The 22376-nt window shown below is 44.1% G+C and overlaps 1 pseudogene across 1 annotated transcript; it reads left to right on the forward strand.

The window, feature by feature from the left end:
• The first annotated feature begins 6132 nt into the window (after nucleotides 1-6132).
• LOC308147325 (E3 ubiquitin-protein ligase DTX4-like) lies at nucleotides 6133-19023 on the forward strand (annotated as a pseudogene). Its single transcript, XR_013937242.1, has 9 exons — nucleotides 6133-6232; nucleotides 6928-7142; nucleotides 8223-9455; nucleotides 15768-15829; nucleotides 15962-16123; nucleotides 16396-16457; nucleotides 16802-17122; nucleotides 17217-17306; nucleotides 17416-19023. The product of XR_013937242.1 is annotated as an E3 ubiquitin-protein ligase DTX4-like (transcript).
• Nucleotides 19024-22376: the final 3353 nt, after the last annotated feature.

Below are 22376 nucleotides of genomic sequence, written 5' to 3' on the forward strand. Positions count from 1 at the left end.
ACAAAAGTGGCTTTTCTTGTTTATTCATCATTTGCTTGGAACTGGCCTTGAGTACGTTGACCGCACCATCCAATGCTGGAGCTAAATGGATAAATGTGACTCCCTAATCACGTTGCCCCTTTTTGAGCGTGCTCAAGATTTGTTTTTAAGATTTCATTCATGTCTGAACGGGTAATTGTAGTCAGTAATTACAGTTAGCATTTATGGTTTGAAGTTAATCAAAGACCATCTGTTTACATGAACCAGAGCATTCATGTATATGTGCCGTTATAAAAGGTTTTTAGTTCTCGAGAGGAAAAAGTCACAAACTACACGTCAGTGCGTATGCGCTCTACTGATTTGCTTCGACTCTTCTTCGTCAGGCTTCAGTGCACGAGCAGGATGTGGTCGGCTCGTGTCTTGTTCGAGCGCACAAACCTTTCAGTCTGATGCGTTTGTTTGATACGTTGAAACCCTGAATTTAGAGCATGTTTAATGCATGATTTACATCTTCCACGATCAAATTCCTATCACTGTTAAATCTCCCGGGTGATTTGATCCCCTTTAATGCTGCACGTGATTGATAATAAAACGACAAACACTTTAAAAGCCGATAAAAGTTGCTTAATGTCTTCCCACGGGCAGATGTCAAATTTCTCGTTCAAGTGGTGTTGATGAATCACTGAGGTGTAACTGTATGTGAGAGGAAATGAATGCACTGTGTGAAGAAGAAGAAAAAAAAAAAAAAGATTTGAGGTTTCAGATCCTTTTGTTTGGTTCAAGTCAGTGAAGCTAAAAAGTTGTGTGTACCGGTACTTGAACTATCACATTTGGTGGCAGTCAACAATAATGTTCCTTTTTTTTTTTTTTTTGCAAAAGATGTTTGAATTTCCTACAATAAACATTACAAAGAACAATCATAAATCAATGTTGTCATAATGTTTACGGCCGGAGTGTGAAACGCATTTTAGTTCACCTGGAGTGGGTCTGACTGGTGAAATAGTGACATAATCACATTTAAATTTATACTTTAAAAAGTTGAACTTTGTCATGATGTAGAGTATGCTATGATGACAAAGTCGATATTTTCACAATTAATACTGACAATTACGACAATCGTAACATTAAAACAATTTTAATGGAACCTTCTGGTGTTAAATAAACTGAATTGTCTCCAAAAAAACATTGAGGGTGTTTTTACAAACTCACCCTGACTCACCCTGAAGTTTGGAATCTTTCATAGCAGCATTACCGGGTCTCAGTCTTGTGTTGTGTGCTACTCTTAAAAAAAAAAAATCCATGTTTTCTAAGATATTTTCATCAGTTGTGTGGTTGTTTGGCCAGATTGGAGCTGATTTAGGGTAAAATCTCAAGACCTGTATATGTTAATGTCTATTAAAAACATGTTTATATGCAAGAAATAAAAGAACATATTGTAAAAAACAAAAAAAATTAAGCTTAGACTTTTTGTTAACATCACTCATCTTTCCCCAACTAAGACATTCAAAGAAAAATACAAAAGTTTCTCATGTGGGTGGGTTCAAATATACCAAGAAAGTGTACAATTGTATTGTTCCTTCTTTTACAGCCCTCAGAGAAATGTAAGTCAGCCTTAACGGGGAATAATTTAGAATTCAATCTTCCTCTTTCTATCAATAAGCTACTTTTCATGCATACATACACACACACACACACACACACACACACACACACACACACACACACACACACACACACACACACACACACACACACACACACACACACACACTCAACTTACCCTCCTCCACACCATCGTTGTCACAGTATTCAAATTAACCCTAAATGACACTTCGTTCTCTAAAACCTCGAATTCCATAAGTTCAGTAATTTCATCTTTTTATGTTTGATCAACATAAAAATTACTTCAGAGAGTTATTTAGATGATTTATTACAAAATATATTTCAGTCACACTCATGCGACAAACATTAAGTCCTATTCTTAGTGGTTCACTGTTATTTTGTTAGTGTTTGGAAGAGGTTTCGTGTCACAATGGCTCTTTTAGGTTTTAGGAACCCTGTATATAAGTATAGTACACGATATAAGTTGTCTTCATAACCAGGAAGACAGATTTTTTCAAGTGCAATTATCATGACAGGAAACGAGCCACATAGCGAGCGGTCGGCTCAGCTTCCTGTCACATCAGTCAACTCAAACAGCTCAGAGTTAAACAAGGCAAGGCAACGTTTCCTGTTTCATCTCTCCCGTGAGTATTCACATTACAGTTAAAACTGTTATATTTATTAGAGCGGAGACTTCATCCTGAAAATTTTACTTGCATATCCTTTAAATGGCGCAAATGAAGTGCATTCTGTACGAGGCGACTGCAATGCAACTTTCAAGGATCTAAAGAGTTTATCTTCTCCAGTAAACCTGATATTTGATCATTTTCCCTCCAGATGCTGAATGTAAATGTCCCGATAGATCTTCAGATGACTTTGAATGTACCAGCAGCTTGAGAGCACAAAGCTCAGCCGCCACCTGAAAGCTTTTTGGGGTTAATTTTTCTAAAAGAAGGTATTGTACTGTACTTTTCTCAAACCCATCAGATGCAACAGTGTGAGATCTAAAAGGAGGACTTCATGTGCTGCAATAAGGAATCAGCCGTTAATAGAGAGTTTGTTAGATTAGATTAGATTTGGCTTTATCGTCATTACAAATGCAATGAAATGCAGTTTAGCATCTAACCAGAATTTTTTTTTTTAATAAATAAATAAATAAAATGATATCTGATGTTTGGGGTCATTATCAGCTTGTTGCAGGTTGAATTGGTAAAAAGTGCAAAGCAAAATCCAGAAGGTGTTACATTTGCACTAATTATCTAATTTCTTCTCAAGACCAAGGCTTCTTGTGGAACGATCAGCCACACCCATGTAGCCTGAAAATGTAGTGTCACAATTTGCAAGAATAACTTTCTGAAAAAAAACCCCAATGCATTTCACTAAATCAACCATTTAACAGATTATCCAAGAAGAGGATGTTATAAAAGGATGCTTAACTTCTATTTCTTTTCTGCACTGCAGGTAATGATTGGTAGGATGTCGTCCACTACGACTGCGCTCCTACTCTTCTTCACCCTGATAGGCCTCGTCGTACTGCTGATCTTCCTGTACAGGAAGTTGAACAAGGAATCCAATGGCGAATATACCGCCCGACGCATCGTGTACAAGGAAGGAGGGGTCAGGGACCAGATGAGACGGGCAGCGTTGGCCCTGGAGACGCGACTCGGAATCCAGCTGTGGCCTCGCGGCGACGAGGACGACAACGGAGAGGAAATGCAGGACGTCCGCGATGTGGAGGTCGACGGCAGCTGCGGGTGCGACACCGAAGGAGGCGAAGAGGAGGAGCAGGAGGAGGGGGACGAGGACGACGCGGACGAGGACGACGACAACACGGATTCGTGTGGAAGGGGAAACGCAGACGACGGGTCAAGTTTGGAGGAATCGGAGGAGCGTGTCAAGCTGAAGGACGAGCCGAAGGCAGACGAAGAGAAGGCGGAGGAGGCCGAGGACAAGCAGGGCAAAGTTAAAGGAGTCGAGTTGCTCATAGACCTGAATAACCTTTCTGGGAGTGCGATTTGGTCTGAGGAACATGGCGGTGTGGATATGGGCATGACAGGGACTGCGTTGTGAGGGAAGATACACAAACCATCGCGTAGCTGGGAGCGTCCCAAGTGTCCCCGAATTGACACGAAAATATTTTTCTATTGTTTTCCCAACATTACAGTCTGATCTGAAGGTACTGGCCTTACAAGAAGTCTCCGCTTCAAGTGCAGACTTTCTATGAGAAGTTAGCATGATTTCTTTCAAAAACAACATATTTGAGTTTAATTGGTGACTCTAAATTGCTCATAAGCTTGAGTGTGCCTGTGTCTCTACAGAAACCTGTTCAGTGTCCTGACCTCAAATCAAACGTTTCACAATTTCAAACTAAAAGGACTGAGCATGAAGCTGTTCTTTAATAGCGAGGATTTAAACTGTGATTGATTGGTTTGAATCTTGAATATGTGTGTAAAAGTTGTTTAAGCTTTAATATTGTGAATTGTAACATACCTTTTTCCAATCATGTTTTTTTTATTCTATTTTACATTGAAAAAAATTAAAGGAGGAGAAAAGTACATTATACTGTGTTTGTATTGATTTTGTCACATTTCCTATTTAGCTTGCTGGCCTCCTACTGACAGCAGTCAGTCGTTGTGTTAAATTCTGGATCTTCAAGCCATCAAATTCTCTTCAATCTCCCAGAGCTAATTGGAAAGCATACAGAGAGTCTGTCATTTGTTTTTGTCCTAGAGAGATGACAACATATTAATTAGGGAATTGTGATTAATCTCAGCATTTGATACAAAAAACAACGTCTTTATTTATTTTTTCAAATACATAATACTGACAATTGTGTGTTAATTTAAATAAAACAATAGATTCAGATTCAGATTCATTTTATTTGCCATTTGCAGTAAAACCACATTGGAATAAATTTGTAAAAGTCCACAGTGTGCACAAGACAGGTACAGCCATAAAATAACATTAATTAAAAAGTACATAAATAAAACAGGATAAAAGTACAGAAATAAAACAAAGAGAACAGTAAACAATTGACACTGTGAAATCGATCGACTGAAACAGATTCAATAAAGTGCAAGATCATTCATAAAAGTGCTCTGTTTAGGCTGATAACAGCTTGTGGAAAGAAGCTGCTGGCATATCGAGATGTCCTGCATCTCAGCGAACGATATCTTCTGCCAGAAGGAAGAAGCTGGAACAAGGCTTTTCCAGGATGGCCAGAAGAGTCATTGACGGTTCCAAGTGCTCGGTTTAAAAGTCTGGATTTATAAAGGACTTCCAGAACAGGAAGCTCACAGCCCACAGTCCTCTTTGCAGAGCGGAGCACCTTGTTTGCCTAAACCAGAGGTGTCAAACGTATGTTAGCGCAGGGGCTACAGACAACGCAATTTCATCTTGAGGGGGCCGCAAAATAGTGCAATAATTCATACTTTGAAGTTTTTTGGTTGTGGTGCAGATGAATATTGCATCGTGAAAATATATATATTTTCACAAAACCAAACATTTACGACATAAAATGACTACAATCTCAACATGAAGACAATTTAAAGGAAACCGCCTGCTGCCAAAAACAGTGAAATGTACCCAAAAAACCTGTTTTATTGTGTTTTTACAAACTCACCATAACTTTCATGTCAGCATAGCTGATTTCACAGCTCGGATCTCAGTGTTGTGTTCTATATTCTATTCTATTCTATTCTATTCTATTTTATCTTCGCCAATTCGGTCATGGTTCATTCTGAATAAACTGTTGGCGACAACATGTTGGCTTGCATTTATACTTCTGTTCACTGTATACAAGTATCTACTCATTAAAACATTCCTACAACCTCAAGTTCAGTGTTCATCAGATTAAAAAAATGTAAACAATTGTTCTGTTAATTCAAAGTAATTTGACCTCTGTGTGAAATTTAATCAAATTTACTCACAAATATTTCTCAAATGTCTGCGATGCGGCAACATGCTTGGCATTGAGGTGATACCAAAGACGTGGCGAGATGCAAATACTTTGTAACAATTTGCACATAGCTTTGCTACAATCTCTACTCCCATTGACTTTTTTATCTTTTTTGTTGCTGCCAATAAGGAGATTTATTGTGCCCCTCTCACAGCCAATGGGGATGTAGCTCAGTGGTAGAGCGCATGCTTCGCATGTATGAGGTCCCGGGTTCAATCCCCGGCATCTCCACACTTTTGAAAACATTTGTGAATAAAAATCACCCCGTCGTGGATTTGATACCGTTCAAGTCACGTCCCACGCACGGTGAAACGTTTTAACGAAAAAACGTGAACGTAAACACGGTCAGAGGCGGCCTCGTGCGGTTGGTCCACAGTGAGCTTTTACTCGCACCTGATTGGCTGTTCAGTGTTTCAGAGGCGTGGGAGTTTTCACGAATGTCAAACACTTCTTTTTCTTTCCCTCAGCTGAATTAATCCCAGGACCCGCGATGGAGGAATTATTAATGAGCAAACAATTCCTCTTATAAATACATTATTAAACAAATTTAAAAAAATTATTATACAACCCAAAATGCTGGACTTTATGACAACACTGGTGACATTGTGTCGCTGACAGACGGAAAACGCTCTCAAACTGTTTCATAAAGCAGTGATTTGACAGAAGACATCGGATCCGAGCTTGAATATTCAGGTGATTTTTACTCGTAATGTCTTCATGTCACACAGTCAACACTGTTTTGTTTTTTTTGTTTTTTTTCCTCTTCAAAACGCGCCTTTGCATTACGCGATTAAAGTCTTGTCACAGTGACCCATTTCAGCGATCTGCCGCACCACCGCGAGCATCCGATCCGATCCAACTCGCATTTTTTATTTCCCCCCCCCTCCTCTCACCCAAACTTGACTGTGCCTGAGAAATGATTTCAGCAGACGTCACTCATCTGCATAGGGAGTAAAATGCAACCATCCTGCGAGGTTTTGTTGCGCCCCGAAAACGCTCCGCGAGACTCCGCCGTGCGATTCCAACCCGAATAAGCGAAAGGATCTATTAATTGCAGCACATCCGAAACTACAAACATGGAAGGTACGGTTTGCATGTGCTGTCATCGCGAAAATACATACTTACAGCTAAAGATAGATGAAAAACACTCTCACACACACACACACGCACACACACACACATCTGGGTTGCAAACTGTCCAAGATGGATGCAGCGCCGCTGTGCGCAGGGATGCACGGCGGAGCAGCAGCGGGGTATATCAACATTGCTCATCAAATCCCTCATATGAACCCCGCGATCTTGTAAACATGTTTATTTGTGTGTGTGGTGTTTTTTTTTTTCCCCCTCCGCCGCCCACCCCCCCTCTCTCTCTCTCTCGACTCTTGCAGGGGTAGGATGTTATTAGCATCCGCCGTAGTGGTATGGGAATGGCTGAACGAGCACGGACGCTGGCGGCCCTACAGCCCGGCTGTCTGTCATCACATCGAGGCAGTCATCCGGAGCGACCCGCGCTCCGCTAGTGTCGTCCTCGGCCAGGTGGACCCTCGCCTCTCGCCCTACATCATCGACTTGCATTCCATGCACCAGTTCCGACAGGACACAGGTAAGAAAAACACTGGACACATGGATGGAGGATGTAACGGTGCAGCCGGGCCTGAGGTGCATGGAGGCCTATTTTTTTTTTTTTATATTGCTCATGTGTAGAAATATCTATGTATCTTTACAGGCCCTTGTCATGATTCTCCTGCAGGAGTTAATGACTGTGATTGGGAGTGTTTCACTGCAGAGTGAAGGATAAGGATCATCTGTTGCATGATTTGCATTTTAAATGTCCAAGTGCAGACTGTCTGTTTCTGTCTAGTCGATGATGACAGTGGGGTATGTGACATATGCAGCTATACTTTGTTGAGATATGTGCCATATTAGCAGCTTAAGGGTCCAGTCAACACTGAACACACGACTCTACCCGAACATTACTGTCTTTGTCTCAGAATTGGTTGCTTTAGGTGTTTTTCAGGCCAACCCAGTCAGACTACTAGTGGAAAAGAAGATCTTGAATCAAAAATAATTGCAATAGAGACTGAAAATATAAATTTTTTCTTTGATGTCCATTCCTTTTTTTGCACCACAAAATGTGTGTGTGTGTTGAGAAATATTACGCTTTATCCTGCTTTTGTTGTTATTGTTACAGGTTTAAAAAAAAAAAAAAAAAAAAAGAGAAAAGGAAAAATGTTATTGTCAAATGCATTGTGCACATCTAAAAGCTTTCAGTATGAATAGCCCAACAACTCCTCCATACCTCATTTTGCGAAGTGGAAGCTTTACAGTGCGAAGAGTGTGTGGAGTTTCTCTGGACACCCAGGCAAAGCAAACACACAGCCAGCTTTGGGTCGGATCAAAGCTGCCAGCCAATCACAAATCAGAACACAGTGTGCTGTTACCAGGGGCAACCTGTTTGCCCAAATTCTTAGCAAAGCAAACGGAGACATTTTGAATTTGTTAGGGTGGTAATCTTCTTGTCAGGAGCAAATAATTGCTCAGCCACTTACCTTCTCTTGTCTCGTCCGGCACCGTGGAAATGTTTGGGAGTTTCTCTCAACCTGAGCGCCAAACTTGGTCTCTCCGGTGCTTGTGTACCGAGAGAAGCTTGTGCAGTAATCTGTTTGTTTACATTGTGACTCAGGTACCCTCCGACCGGTGCGACGCAGCTTCTACGACCCCACGTCGGCACCGGGCCAGGGCTGGTTGTGGGAGTGGGAGAACGACGCCGGCAGTTGGACGGCGTACGACACTGAGGTGGGCATCGCCATCCAGGCAGCGCGCGATCGCCAGCAGCCCTGGCTGGACCTGGCGCCGCTGGGTTTCTGCTACCTCATCGACTTTGAAAGCATGACCCAGATAAATGGGCAGACGCAGCGCTGCCGACGCATCCAGCGCCGCTCCGACCTGGCCTACCCTCTGGTGTCCGGACCCTTACCCAAGTCCCACCATGCCTGGGGACCCATGTCCATGCCGGGACACGGGGGACTCCTTGGGGTGGACGTGTCCGGAGTAGGCATGGGGATCCGGATGAGCAGCGGCGGCGGCACGGGGAACGGGAGCGCCTACCCCAGCGGGGCGCTGCCCGCCTCGGCCATCACCTCACTGGGACAGCCCTGCGCTTGCCAACAGTGTATGCTAGTGCTGAGCGTCAAGGCGGGCGCCATGTCGACGGCGCACACCCTCGGTCGAAGACCCCCACAGACTAAGCCGCCCAGTCCCAAACTCAGCAGCCTCCCCATCCCGGGAGGGTCGTACTCCCTCACCCTCCCCAGGCCTCCGTCCTTGTCCAGGTCGCTTTCCCCGCACAGGACGTCCATCGTTGGGGCGACGGGCGGTTTCAGTGTCGGTGGCATGGGGGGGATGGGGGGGATGGGTGGGATGGGGGGGATGGGGGGGATGGGGGGCGGAGGGGGCCTGGGCCTTGTCGGCTCCAGCGGCATCGGCGGCGCCAGCCTCGGTTACGGGGGAGGCTACGCCCACTCGCTTTCCCTCCTCGGGTCGGCCACCGCCGCCCTCTCCATCTCGTCCAACCGGCCCCCGCCGCCGCCCCTCCCGCCCCCCCCCGCCGCCCCCTCCGCCGCCCTCCACCACGCCCTCGTCCGTCGCCACCTCCCCCCCCCCACCCCTCCGCCTCCTCCTCCCTGTCCGTCTCCTGCCCGCCGCCCGCCGCGCCCGCTCCGGGCCCGCCTCTCATCTCCACGGCCGCGTCCACCTGCACGCCGTCGCCTTCGGCCCGCGTCCTGGGTCCAGTGTCTTCATCCGGTGCTGCCGCCTGCGCGGCCCCCCTGCCGCCGCGGTCCAGCCTCGCTGGGCTGAGCCGTCCTGCACTGCAACGCATCGCCATGGCTCAGTCTCGTGCACTTATTGCCTCTGGGTGAGTAGAAATAGTTGCGTTGCAGCTCTTCAGGAGTGTTTCTGAGTCACTGAGTGCAGAAAATGCCCATAAAGAACCTTCAAAATGCATTGCCGCTTTTATATCTGATAATTTGCTCACGTCAAACATTCCCTCTTTACTACCGACGGGCAAATCTTTTCAAATTTTTGAACTCACATCGGCCTTTTCGGTGGATGGCGTAGCGTCATGTTCACATTATACAGTACGTGCAGGTGAATCTTTACAATTGAGCCTCGCCAAATGAATCCCAAAAACACACATTACTGGAGGAAACCAGAGGACGCTTGCACAGGAAGTCACCCTTTCGCCTCACACCCCGAGAACGCCAGCCACTCCGCCACTCGGTGTGGAATTTCCTCCCCGTTCGGAGCCCTCTTTACACAACGACTGGCATCGCCGCTCGTTAGCATTTTGGAGCCTTTAATCCTTGTGACAGAGTGCACGGGGTTGGTTCAATGCCGCGCTAAAACAATGAAGGGCATTCATACCAAACAAGCTCTCGCAGGCACATTCCACATATTTGTCATGCAAAACCCTTAATGATGGTACTGTGTACAAACTCACAAATGCAAATGCTGAAATACAAAATACTGAAAGGAAATAAAAAAAAAAAAAGTCCTGTAAACGGAGAGAATTTAAGATTCAGTCAGTGTTTGGTGTTTAACTTAACACAGTCACTTCTAAATATAGCAAGAATAGACTTTTTATGTCAACAATATGTGGTTTGTTGTCCTGTGCGAGTCAAACAAAGTCATTTTCTTATTAAATGTGCTGATCAAAACCCTGAGGGGGAAAATAAAGCAGCAGCTAAAATCAAGTACAAACAAATTGACTTTTGTATGTCGTCCGTGTATCTGCTTGAGAAAAGTACTAATTTAAAGTGTTAAAAGGAACTTTTATGACTGTGGGGGGGAAAAAAGGTCATAACCGTAGCAACAGCCTGTTTAACAGAGTAGATTTGACTAGTAATCTGGATAACGTGGTTGATTCCCCCGGCCACAAAATAAACAAATAAAGGCACGTGACGCATATCTGAGATGCTCCAGTTGTGTCAGATGCTTGAAATATATTAGTTGCACGGTTGAGCTTAGATTTTCTTTTCACACTTTTGTGACTTTTTTTTTCTTCTAAACCAATACGTGAACTTAAAAAAAAAGAAAAAAGAAAATGAATGCACAACTTTTGCATCCTAAAGAATGTTTTGTATAATTAAGTAGGGAATGGGCTCCACTTTATTAACATGGAAATGACAATGTGATCGACTAGTATATACTTAAGTAAAATATTCGACAAAGTAGTCAAAACAAGAGCTTGTAAGAAAATGTCAACTTGTTGTCAAGCAAAGTCTCAGCGCCTGACCAATCATGAGGCGTCCAGGTGCAGTGTCCCGCTGCTGTCGCCAGAGGGCGCTGGTTGCCAAACTTGTCCATGGAGGTTTTAGATGGAGTTTTAAATTCGAGGCAGCGACCCCTGGTCCAGATCACACAGGACATACAGTTGTTTATTTAAACGTACATTCGTGATGTTAGAGCACTACGATTTAGAACCAGTGTTGATGTTTTAGCTTTTGTGGCTATTTTCATTCTAATTTTCGTTTTTTTTTTTTTTTAGGTTTATTTCATTCACTATAAAAAAGAAAAAAACATTGCAGTTTTAGCCTTTTTAACGAATGATCTTAGCCTCCAGAGAGTCTTTATGAGGGTTAGGGTTAGAAACAAAAAAAAAGATAATATTAGGATGAAAATGGCTCCACTTATAATTTTCAAAAAGCTTCACAGAACCAATACAGAGGAACTGAAGAGCCAGACGATGTTTCCAGGCTCCAGCACAGTTAAATTATCAGGCTTTCTGTGGCGCTTCATGAAGACAGCGTCATGAAATGTGTGTGTTGGAGCAGGAAGATGTCGAACAAACGTGGCTGTTTTAGATTAGAGGCTAATATTGGTTTCTGGTTTGGTCTTCATCACTCTGGAGATCTGTTATTATTCTTTATTTTATTCTTTTTATATTCTGAAACATATAATATAGTCATACTCTTTGTTTTGAACCATGTTCCTCATACTCATTAAGTCTCGTTATAAAATGCGACTCTTGATAATGAAATTACTGCCACATATTTCGCGTCACAAACTTGTACAGCGTTCACAAGCTGGTGGATATTATCCATGTGACCGAAATCAGCTTTAACCCAACTTTTCTGAATCCTTACACATGAAACTGTTGAACAAGAGCTAATCCTCAGATTAACGCCAAACAGGCAAAGCTGAATATTTCTGCAATCGTGAGCATTCAGGTGAGACGTCCGGTGAGAGTGGTCTTCTCGTCCAGCAGATGGTTGCGCCTGCTGTTGTGGTAAATCCGTCGACGTCACAGGTCAGGAGGACGTTTGATCTGGCTAGCTTGAGATTTCACTGCCCGCTGCGCTCTCGCTCTCTCCAAATTTCATCCCGCGGTTTTCACCGGAGCACCGATGCGCTCGAGGAAAGACTCTTCTGAAGCTGGTGCAGCAGCTGAGCTGTTTTATAAAAAATATGTGCAAATGAAGCGGTAGATCGTGGTCCAGTGGTGAATTTACCTGGTTTGAGTCCGGGTGGAATTTTTGCATGTTATTTCTGTACATTGGGCTTTTCTCTGGGTACTTTCCTCCAGTCATTTATCGTGTCCAAAAAATACAATTTTAGTTTTCCCAAAGGGCCATTTTTTACATGATTTTTATGAACTTCTGTTTCTTTCCAAGTCTTTGTCTTAAAATGAGTAAATAAGAACTACTCTTTCCACTGTGAAACACTACTTTTGTGAGGTAAAGTATGCAGGACACAACCAGTCATGTAAAAATGTCCAATAATGTGGAGAATGTGACCATTTTAAATGTAGCAAAACCAATAATCACAGCAAATCTTGCTTGATTCAGGATTTTGCAGTGAAGATACATAGAAGCATCTGTTGCTAATACTACAGCGTTCTTTTTTTTAATAGGATCAGCTGCGTGTGTGAGTTACAATGCTCACGTTTCGCCGTTGTTTTGAAGCTCTCGCCTTCCGTGAGACGCAACAGATGGTTTCACTGACAAGCGTTAAAGTCTGCAGGGTCCCCCCGACGTCACAGATGATCAGTGGCGAGCATCTCCTTCGGCCTCCCGTACCTGTCACGGTCCTTTCCCCTCTCGCCGTGGCGCCAGGTGTCGTCTTGCTCTCCTGACCCTGATCAGAGGTTTCCTTTTTCCCCGCATCCGCCTTAAGCGTTTAATCGGGCTTCATTCAAGGTGTGAGCTCGCACCCGCACGTGGTTGCCATATACGCGGCAGCTTGCGCACCGCCATCATCCAACGCTCCAGATGGAGGCGGCCCTAAAGCCACAAGCTGAGCCGAGATCAGAGAAACGTGACTGGGTGACACTCGTCTTCTCCTCTTGTTTCCTTTCTTTCTCTGCCCCCCCAACCTGTTTTAATCCTCTCATCATGTTGCTCACATTTTCCCGACCTGACACACCTTCCCATGGTCCACTTTGATAGTTGGTAAGCACAGTGACACGGCACAGTGCGATCAGATTGATCGGTACAGGAACTGAACAGTGCGAGCCGTTATTATCGGCTCCACGTTACATCATCTGTTCACAGAGGGAGCCTTGTTGTCGACGTGGAATCAAAATAACGCACACAGAAAGTTTCAACATAAGAAAGTTTATTATTGTTATGAATGTGAACATTTCTATTTAGTTTTCCCACACACACACACACACAAAAGGGAAAGACTCAACAGAACCTGTTTTACTGGATATAAAATTGTGTCACATCTCATTTATAATCAGATAGAAAGCCTCCATTTGAAGCTCATATTTTTTTTAACAAAAGATCTTAAAAGGACAAAGGATTTCTTATGAATAATTCTCTTTGCCTTTAATGATATGTATTTCTTACCTTAAGGGAAACATCTGAAATTCATCCTCGAGAGGAAGAGCATCACTAATGACTCTGTAAGCTATACTTCTCACAGAAAATGAAGCTGCTTTTGGGCTTTTGTTAAAGTTTTTCATTCTTATTATGCATAAAGAAGCACTGACTGGCTGTGAAATGACGTCCCAGTCGGCTCTAAGACATATCTATGGTTCTTTTCCAATACCAGAAGCTGACACAACGATGCATTAACCACATAAAAACATTGTTATTCAAACGTCAAATGAAATAGGAGAACCTATAAAAATATATAAAACATTTTAAAATGTTCTAACATAGCTCAAATTAATTGAACACATTTTACTTCAGGGTGCTGCATACAGCTCGATTTCCTCTTGAGTTGGACCTGTGGAATACTAACCTTTAAACTTGAACTTGGAAGTTTCCCTTTGTTGTGGCTCAGAGTATACATGGTGAAAATGTCTATATTTTCACATAAACCCAAACAATTACGATAGATAATGATTCCAAACTCAACAGAAAGCCAGTTTTAATGAAACTTTCTGGTGCAAAATACGGTGAAACGTCTCCTATCGCTGTTGGTATGCACGTTTTCACTAATTCACCCTGACAGAACGACTTTGAGAAAAAAAAAAGATCTATGTTTTCCTTGACATTTGTACAATTTGCTTGGTGATTTGGTTCCCAGAATGAAGCCTCTTCAATCTGGGAACCAGCTTTTGGCCCAACTGGCCTCATGTTTGACGCCCCTGTCCAAAACGTCACCGATATAAAACTAATTCGAGACTGTTTTTCATTTTATAGTTGAGAACTCTTTGTGAATATGTAGGATACATTATTTTTTGCATCTGTTCATATTATTCACTGATAATAAAGGTAGACTATAAATGCAAAAGGTGGCATCATTAAGAAGAACAACTAATCCAACTGGTAGAAATTGAAATAAGTATTGATTAAATAACAACACGAGATAAAACCTAATGAAGTTTTTAACAATAGAACGTTGCAGTTGAAGAATTCTAACCCTATTTAAAGGCCTTAAAGGCAGCCTGGTCAGCTTTATGTAGGCCTCGTTACGTGACTGAACGTTTCCGGTTCTCCAAGTGTCAAAATTCTCGTTCCTGCTGCATCAACACGGAGTCACACCTGTTGTGCTGCTGTTGTGAGTGTGTGCGAGTGTTGATCAGCCGTATGGCGGCCTGGCCGTGTGACGTGGTCGCTGACAGGTAATCCCCTCGCGGGGCCAGCCTCTAGCCTCCAGCCAGGCCGCGGTCAACAGATGGAAACAAGTGGATTAGCTCTATAAAAGAGGAAGCAGACGTGACAGGAGCACACAAGCCGACTTACTAACTGAGAAGCAGGAGAGCGAAGGCACTGACACCTCAACGAGTGGATTATTGTTTTTGACTCGTGTCTGTTGTCTTCAAACCAGAAAGATGACGGTTATTAAAATGGGCAGACCGTAAGTACCCACGTCTGGCTGTACAGATACCGAATGTGAAGTTGTTGTGGCGGGTTGAAGTGGGTTTCGTGGGTCTGACAGCTGCTTCGCCTCGTATTGGGAAGAGACGACGCAAGCCAAAGAGGCTGCACTCTTAAAGATAACAAACCAGCATTAGTCACGAAGCCGTGCTGTCAGGGCGCGTTTGTAAAAACATGCGCAATGCAACAGCTAGAGGAGAAGCCTTTTGGATATTGTCACTGTATATACAGAAGGTTTCGTTATAAATAGATTTTATATTGAGATTGTAAGAATCTGAATCATAAATACTCTGCGCCACAAAAAAGAAAAAAGTTTCACTTTAAAGGTTTCTATGGCAATATTTTAGTGGTCTAGTAAAATGTGTTTGACACTCCTGGTCTATTACATATTAATTAACGTAGGGTTGTCGGGGCAGCAGATGATCCCAGCTGACTCTGGGTAAAGCCACGTTAGAACTTCTGACTCACATTTTCGCCTACGGACACATTAGAATCACAGCGTTTGCCTTGTACGTATGAATTTGGACCTGTGTGAGGAAGGTCGAGTATCTGGATAAAACCCAGTCACATGCAGGGAGAATATACCAACTGGACCAAACAGCCACAGTCACATGTCACAGAGATTGGCTCGACCTTGTTTGGCAATTATGGGACAGTATGTCATGTTGTGATGAGCAACGTCCATTTGTTTCGTCGCATGACGCGGCAGAATCTCCTTAACCCGCTGACTCGGACTAATCTGGAAACGAGCATATGCTACCAGCAGCTGTGTGTAATCCCACCTGTTAGCAGGTGACAGATTTTGACCTCCTCCGCTTTAGGCAGGCGTGGCCCAGCCGACTCAAGAGTTTCGGCGATTTTGTATACTGATCCAAGTTTGTTCTCTCGTGTTTCAGTGTGCCAACAGTTCCAGTGAAGAATCTGAACGGATCCAGCCCCGTACATCCTGCACTGGCAGGTACACATGCAACCCCGTTCTTTGTTTGTGGTGTTAATCGATAATAGTTGATGATCATTCTCTGGATCTGGAGCTCCTGAGTAAACAACTAACGTGTCGGTGTCACTTGCTCCCTCTGCTGTCTGTCACCAGGTATTACGGGGATCCTGATGAGCGCAGCGGGACTTCCTGTCTGCCTGACCCGGCCTCCCAAGCTGGTGCTTCATCCTCCACCTGTCAGCAAAAGCGACATCAAGCCTGTGCCCGGTCTGGGTCACTGCTGTCGCAAGACCACAAAGAAACAAGCCCGCAAAGGTGTGTCTCCTCTCCTCACGCCTCCAACGAGAGCAATCCGTGAAGAATTAGGATGGCAATTGATACGTTGACTCATGGTAACAGTCATCAAGCTCAACTTTATCCGCTGGACAGTTCTGTCTGAATCTTAATGAGTTCACGTGATTTTTTTTGTGTAAAATGCACTTTAAATAAAAGATTCCTATAATGTTGACCTGCGCTTGTGGGTGGGTCATTACATGTGCTTAAATCTCATAAATCTGATCATGAAATGTTGTGTTTCCTTCCATTAGGTAAGACCCCAGAGGAAGTGGTGAAGCGCTACCTTCAGAAAGTCCGCAACCCACCAGAAGAGGTGAATTGATCTTGTTTAGATTGAGTATAAAAGAATAGCTTTGGTCACAATAGTTGTGCTTTGCTGTTTTTTTACATCAGTAATGCCAATACCAGCTTGGTTCAGGGTCAGCATTTGTGTCTCAGGTGGGGCTTGTAAGTCGCTGGTTCGGGTCCGGTCTGACCTTAATCCTGCCCATTAGCAGCATGCTGCCACGTGAAATCAGTCTAAAGCCTGAGCCATTTATGCTCTCTTCTCCAGACTGTTCTGGATATAGTATGTTAGAAAAACCTATGTTGCATTCAGCACAGATCAGATAGTTGGTCTCTGCAGGCAAGCGGATAATAATTGGCTTCCCATTTCAGGATTGCACCATCTGCATGGAGGCCCTGGCGGGACCATCGGGCTACAAGGGCCCTGGCGTGGGTGGCATCTCCCGGGCTGAGTCCGTGGGCCGCCTGGCACAGTGTGGTCACCAGTACCACCTCCAGTGCCTCGTCGCCATGTACAACAACGGCAACAAGGACGGCAGCCTGCAGTGCCCCACCTGCAAGACCATTTACGGAGTCAAGACGGGCAATCAGCCCCCTGGCAAGATGGAGTACCACGTTATCCCCCACTCGCTGCCCGGCCACCCCGACTGCAAAACCATCCGCATCATCTACAACATCCCCCCGGGCATCCAGGTACGGTGTGGAGGGCAGTGGCGCTGAAGGTGTCAATAGAGTAATGTCAGTATTATTTTCTGGATGGAAAGATAATGTGTGCTGTTGCTTTTAGGGCCCAGAACACCCAAACCCAGGAAAACCCTTCACAGCACGTGGGTTCCCCCGACACTGCTACCTCCCCGACAGTGAAAAGGGGCGCAAGGTAAATACTAAGCAGTTCTTTTCTTCTCCTTCTTTTTTTGTTTTTTTTGTTGGTATTTTTGTTGGATAGTATCATTGAAATGTCTGCATTCTTTAAACCCCTTCTTCAGATTCTGAGGCTGCTTCTGGTAGCCTGGGACCGCAGGCTAATCTTCTCCGTGGGTACGTCCAGCACTACCGGGGAGTCCGACACGGTGATCTGGAACGAGGTGCACCACAAGACTGAGTTCGGTTCGAACCTCACGGGCCACGGCTACCCGGACCCCAGCCACTTGGACAACGTTCTCGAGGAGCTGAAGGCTCAGGGCATCACGGAGGAGGAGTGTCTACCCAGAGACTGAGCAGGGACATCCAACGCACAGAAGACACATGAATCCAGGCTGCAGACAGTAAAACATGCAATTCTGGGAAACGACTGCACAGCTGGATGCATTCCCTTACAATGTTCGAATAAACATTTACATCGAAAATGAAGAACAAAAACAAAAAAAACAGTTTCGGCCGTGTGCCGAGATCACGGTTTGTCAAATGACTGCATGAGTCAGTTTCGTTACGTGGAGGGAATCCTTTTTGTTTCCTGATGCAGTAACGGTGAAAAGATTGCAGATGTTATCCGGTGAGACGTTTGAGACCACTGTGCACATACGAGTCATTGCTAGTTCAAAGAAGAAAACAAACAAAGAAAAAAAAAAAAAAGATCTGTCATTTATACTGTGAGACTTCATATCAAGAATGTAAACAAAGTGAATTTCTCCGAGCTGATGAAGTGTTTACCTCTCCTGCTGCTGTGTGGGACTGAGAGTAAGTTAAACTGAGGAGAAATTTTTGTTTGTTTGTATGTTTGTTTGTTTGTTTGTTTGTTTGTTTTCTTTGTGTTAGTTGACATGCAGAAACAACTTTTCACTGCAGATGAAACCTTCAAGTGTATAACTGGATATCTGAGCATGGATATTTGCTGACCTCTAGTGGTACTTTTCCAGAACTACATTCCTGTTTAGGTTTGAGTTTTAAATCGTATTCTTGTATATTCTGAATACTTGATATATAATTATATGATATTGTTTCCATTTATCCATGTTTTTTTATATATATATGTTGACTTTACATTTTGTTTTCTATGGTGCATCTCATCGCATTGTTCTATGGATGTTGCTTGAGAGACTGAGACATGAAGTTTAGATAAGCTGCGAGAGTTTGCTCAACACTTTATATGCCCCCCCCCCTCCCTCTTTAAAACAATCAGTTGCAGTATTTTGTATTTGATAAGCTCATAAAGTGACATTCCTTAATGGTCTGGCCCACAGAGGATGGGTGCATTTATTAGCTTTCTATGTCTTCTGGTATTTGCAAGGCTGACGGAGGGGAACTCACAATGGATTATATTATCCCCCCGCACAGGAGGAGTAAATTCCCAAAAAGCTAGGATTGGACCTCCTGCCTGAGCTCAGATTTGCACAGAGCTTTCTACTTAGTATGTAAGAGGAGACAGACGGCTTGTATCTACTGTACGTTTGTGTGGGACACACCAACACACCAGCCTCAAACGCTCTAATCACACTGCTAGAAATCCGTTTGTTCATTTCCAACCGTGGGCAGGTGCAAGAGACTATCGACGCGGGTCCCGTTGTGGCCAAAGCAGTTCAGATTTAACATGAGGTACGACAGTATGTGCTGACAGAGGCCAACATTCAAAGCATTTATACTTTACGAGACTTTATGTATGCACTGTACTGTATGTATGTGTTTTATGTGCACAAATTTGCATTAAATGTTTTTCTAAGACTCAAGGAGATAATCGAACCTTACTATAATTATTTTCTATTATATCTATTTATCACACATCAATCAAACCATATCCCAATAAAATCACATGATGATTAAATCTATGACAAACGGAAAGAGCACAAATACCAAAACATGAAAAGATATTAGAACATGAAATATATAATTGTTTTTATTATGGTGCAATGTGTGACTCATATTGATATAATATAAAATGTGTTTACGCTGCAACGGTGTGGTTAGTATGCCGGGCCATGGGAGGGCGCTGTTGCTCGTTTTTGTAATGAAACCACACAGACATGTGCAGAGAAGAATACTTGAAGAAAACTTGAAGGAAATGTGCCGACATCCTTATGGGTCGAGGACAAACATGACGCTATCAGGGGTGAGTCTCAACTATTAAACTACCGATATGGAGGATAAAACTAGAATTCGGACGGTGAGTCGTACCGCTACTGTCCGCCATGTTTGTTTACAAAAGGCAGTAGTGATGTGCGAGTTTGAACGAATGACTGAAGGACAACTCATCCACGGAGGAGATTTAAGAATTTTATTCCTAAATTATCTTTTCTATAAGTTTCACATATCTAGCGTATGTCCAGATGTATTGAGTACAGCATCATGTGGCTTTGTTTCTCATGTAGAATGGTCTTCTTTGCACATCAGCTGAGCGTCTAGCTCTGGGACAGAGTGGAAATGACTCATGATTCAGACTCAAAAACCCTCGAGTCAGTTTAAGGAGTCGGGTTTCTCATCACTAATGAGCAGAAGTAACTATTTTCAATGGGATAGGATGGGGACAGAGCAGTAAGAGTGCTCCATGACCCACGGCAGTCTCTGCAGGACGGAATAGTGACCTTGAAAGAATCTGTCCACCGCGGGTCGCCGGTATAAAAACTTCACGGATTCAGTGAATCCGCACCCTGGTGTCAGGTAAAGGCACCGTTTAAAAGTGAAGAAGGTTTTGTGCGTACACTTGTATTCGTTGCCGTGCAAACGGGGCCGTATACCTGCACAGTAGACACATTTTTACTTCATTGCAAGAAAATCCCCCAGTGAGATTCTGAGTCTTTTTGCATGTTTTCCCAAATTTCCTGCACAGCTTTCCTCCACACACGTCTCTATATTGGCGAAAAGTGTGAATAGAAGTTGGTGTGGGAGTCTGCATCCTTGCATTTTCCCAGTGATGGACTCTGATGTACCTTACCTTTGCCCATTGAGAACTTTAACATTAAAAAAACACACAAAAAAACCCCACCACTGCTTTATGATGAAAACGTGACACTTTTTTTGAGGTAGGGTTTTTGAGCGTACTTGCTATGCATGCTATGAATTTCCATCGTGTCATCAGCAGCAGCTCCCCGTGCTGGAGTTGCGTGGTTTCCTGGGATTAGAGGGTCTTTTGCTGCAACTTTGCCTCGGTCCCGCCCCCTTTGACTGATTATCTCAGGCCAGAAGCTCATAGTGGAACACAAAATGTGAACGAGCTTTTATGACTGTCAAAGTTCTTCTCTGTAGCTCTCCCGTGTTATCAGACCCATATTTGAGTTCCCTTCATAGTGGAGGCGGATGCAAGTGAGAGAAATCCGCCAAAATGATTTTTACATCCCACATACGTTTGACTCGAGTGTGGTTTGCTCAGGAATAAATACATTAGACAAAACCCTGTCTTTGTGTCGCTCTTATATTGTGGCTCATTGGCGAGCTGTAATGACAGATTTATAAAAACTTCTTGGAAAGTAGATTGGGGTAGATTTTACTAAATGGATAGATCAGTCCCAACACCGCGTGAGCACTTTATCTGTAGATTAGTCTGGTCGCTGGATTAGTAGTCTGGATTACTTGCATCCTAATGAGCCAAAGCATGCACAGAGGTAACTAAAGACAATTATAAAGGTCCCCAGCAAGTGGAAACATATACAACCTGGCCAATATCCCAAAAAAGAGGAGTATTTTTGAGATTTTATCCGACTCTTCCAAGGTGGCAGATTATACACTCTGAAAAAAACAAGACTAATGTTGAGTTGCACCAGAAAGATTATTCCAATTTTCTTCTGCAAAAAAAACAAAAACACATCAAATTCCCTTCACTCCTCCATTTGCTGCAGAGATTTGATAGTGAAGCCGCCAATTTGCGGTATGGAAATGCAGCGGCCGCCTGTCAGGTTGCCGAGGAGCAGATGGGTCAAGGATCTAATCAGGCTGCAGCTGAGATAAGCCGGACCGACGGCAACCGGGAGATCTCACATTGATGGGCTGAGATGAGATGATTTGTATCACTGCAGCATTATTACTGCCCTTTGTTTCCATCCAAATGCAGCAGTGGCAGTGCGATTTCTCTATTTTGGGTAAGAAAGGGGAAAAAACGGCGTGGCTTCGGCACATATGCGTTCCTGAAAGATATGCGGAGCACAGCGGAGGGGGCAGAGAGAAAGGAGAAGCAGATGGAAGGGTGGAGGGTGGGGGGGAGAGGGAAAAAAAAAAAAAAAAGCCCATAAAATTGCAGATTAAGGTGGTGGAGTCTGGGTGGATCCGCCCCACGCAGAGGCCTAAATGGGGGAGGGGGCTTCCAAAACCCTCCTGCAGGGGTTCATTGTCTGCAACTTATGAAAAGAAAGCAGATTACTGAAGACGGGGATGACTACAGTTTCTCTTTCCACCTCAAATGTTCCACGATTGCCACGGATCGCTCTTTTCTTGCTTTCCAGGTGGAAACCGCAGGCTGCAAATGTTTTGCTTTTCTTCTGCTTCATGCAGATTCCAGATCCCCCCCCCCCCCCCCCCCCCCCAATCTCTAAATGACTTGTCTATTATTAAAAGCTTTTAAATAGAGCAGTGTGTTGGCTGACTACCAAATCTATTGCCTTGTTGCCAGGGAAACGCATAGTCGTGGTCTCGGCTCTCTCGCTCTCGCTCCTTTTTTTTTTTCCCCTCCCTCCCGCCTCCCCGGAGGCTCATATTTCAAAAGTGTCAGCAATCTTGTGCGCATACACTGCTGCCTTTCAGCTAAAAGCTTTTTGTGCCTCCACTGGAGGAGAACGGAGGGGAAAGGAGAGCTGCTGGGAGTGGTCAGAGGCGAGGGGCGGGAAAAGAATGAGCCTCCCTCCCCGTTGCCAAGGCAACTTGATGTCACGGTGACATCACGCAGTACTAAAAGCTTTTAACCGGATTCCTCTCCTGCCTTAGGCCCCATTTTGAGTCCTCTTTCAGCTAGGCTAAAGGGAAGGGCACAGGCAGGACGCTGGTGTGTGTGTGTGTGCGAGTGTGTGTGTGTTTGCCTTCCTGCATG

This window comes from Blennius ocellaris, assembly GCF_963422515.1.
Source record: "Blennius ocellaris genome assembly, chromosome: 23".
Lineage (NCBI taxonomy): Eukaryota > Metazoa > Chordata > Actinopteri > Blenniiformes > Blenniidae > Blennius > Blennius ocellaris.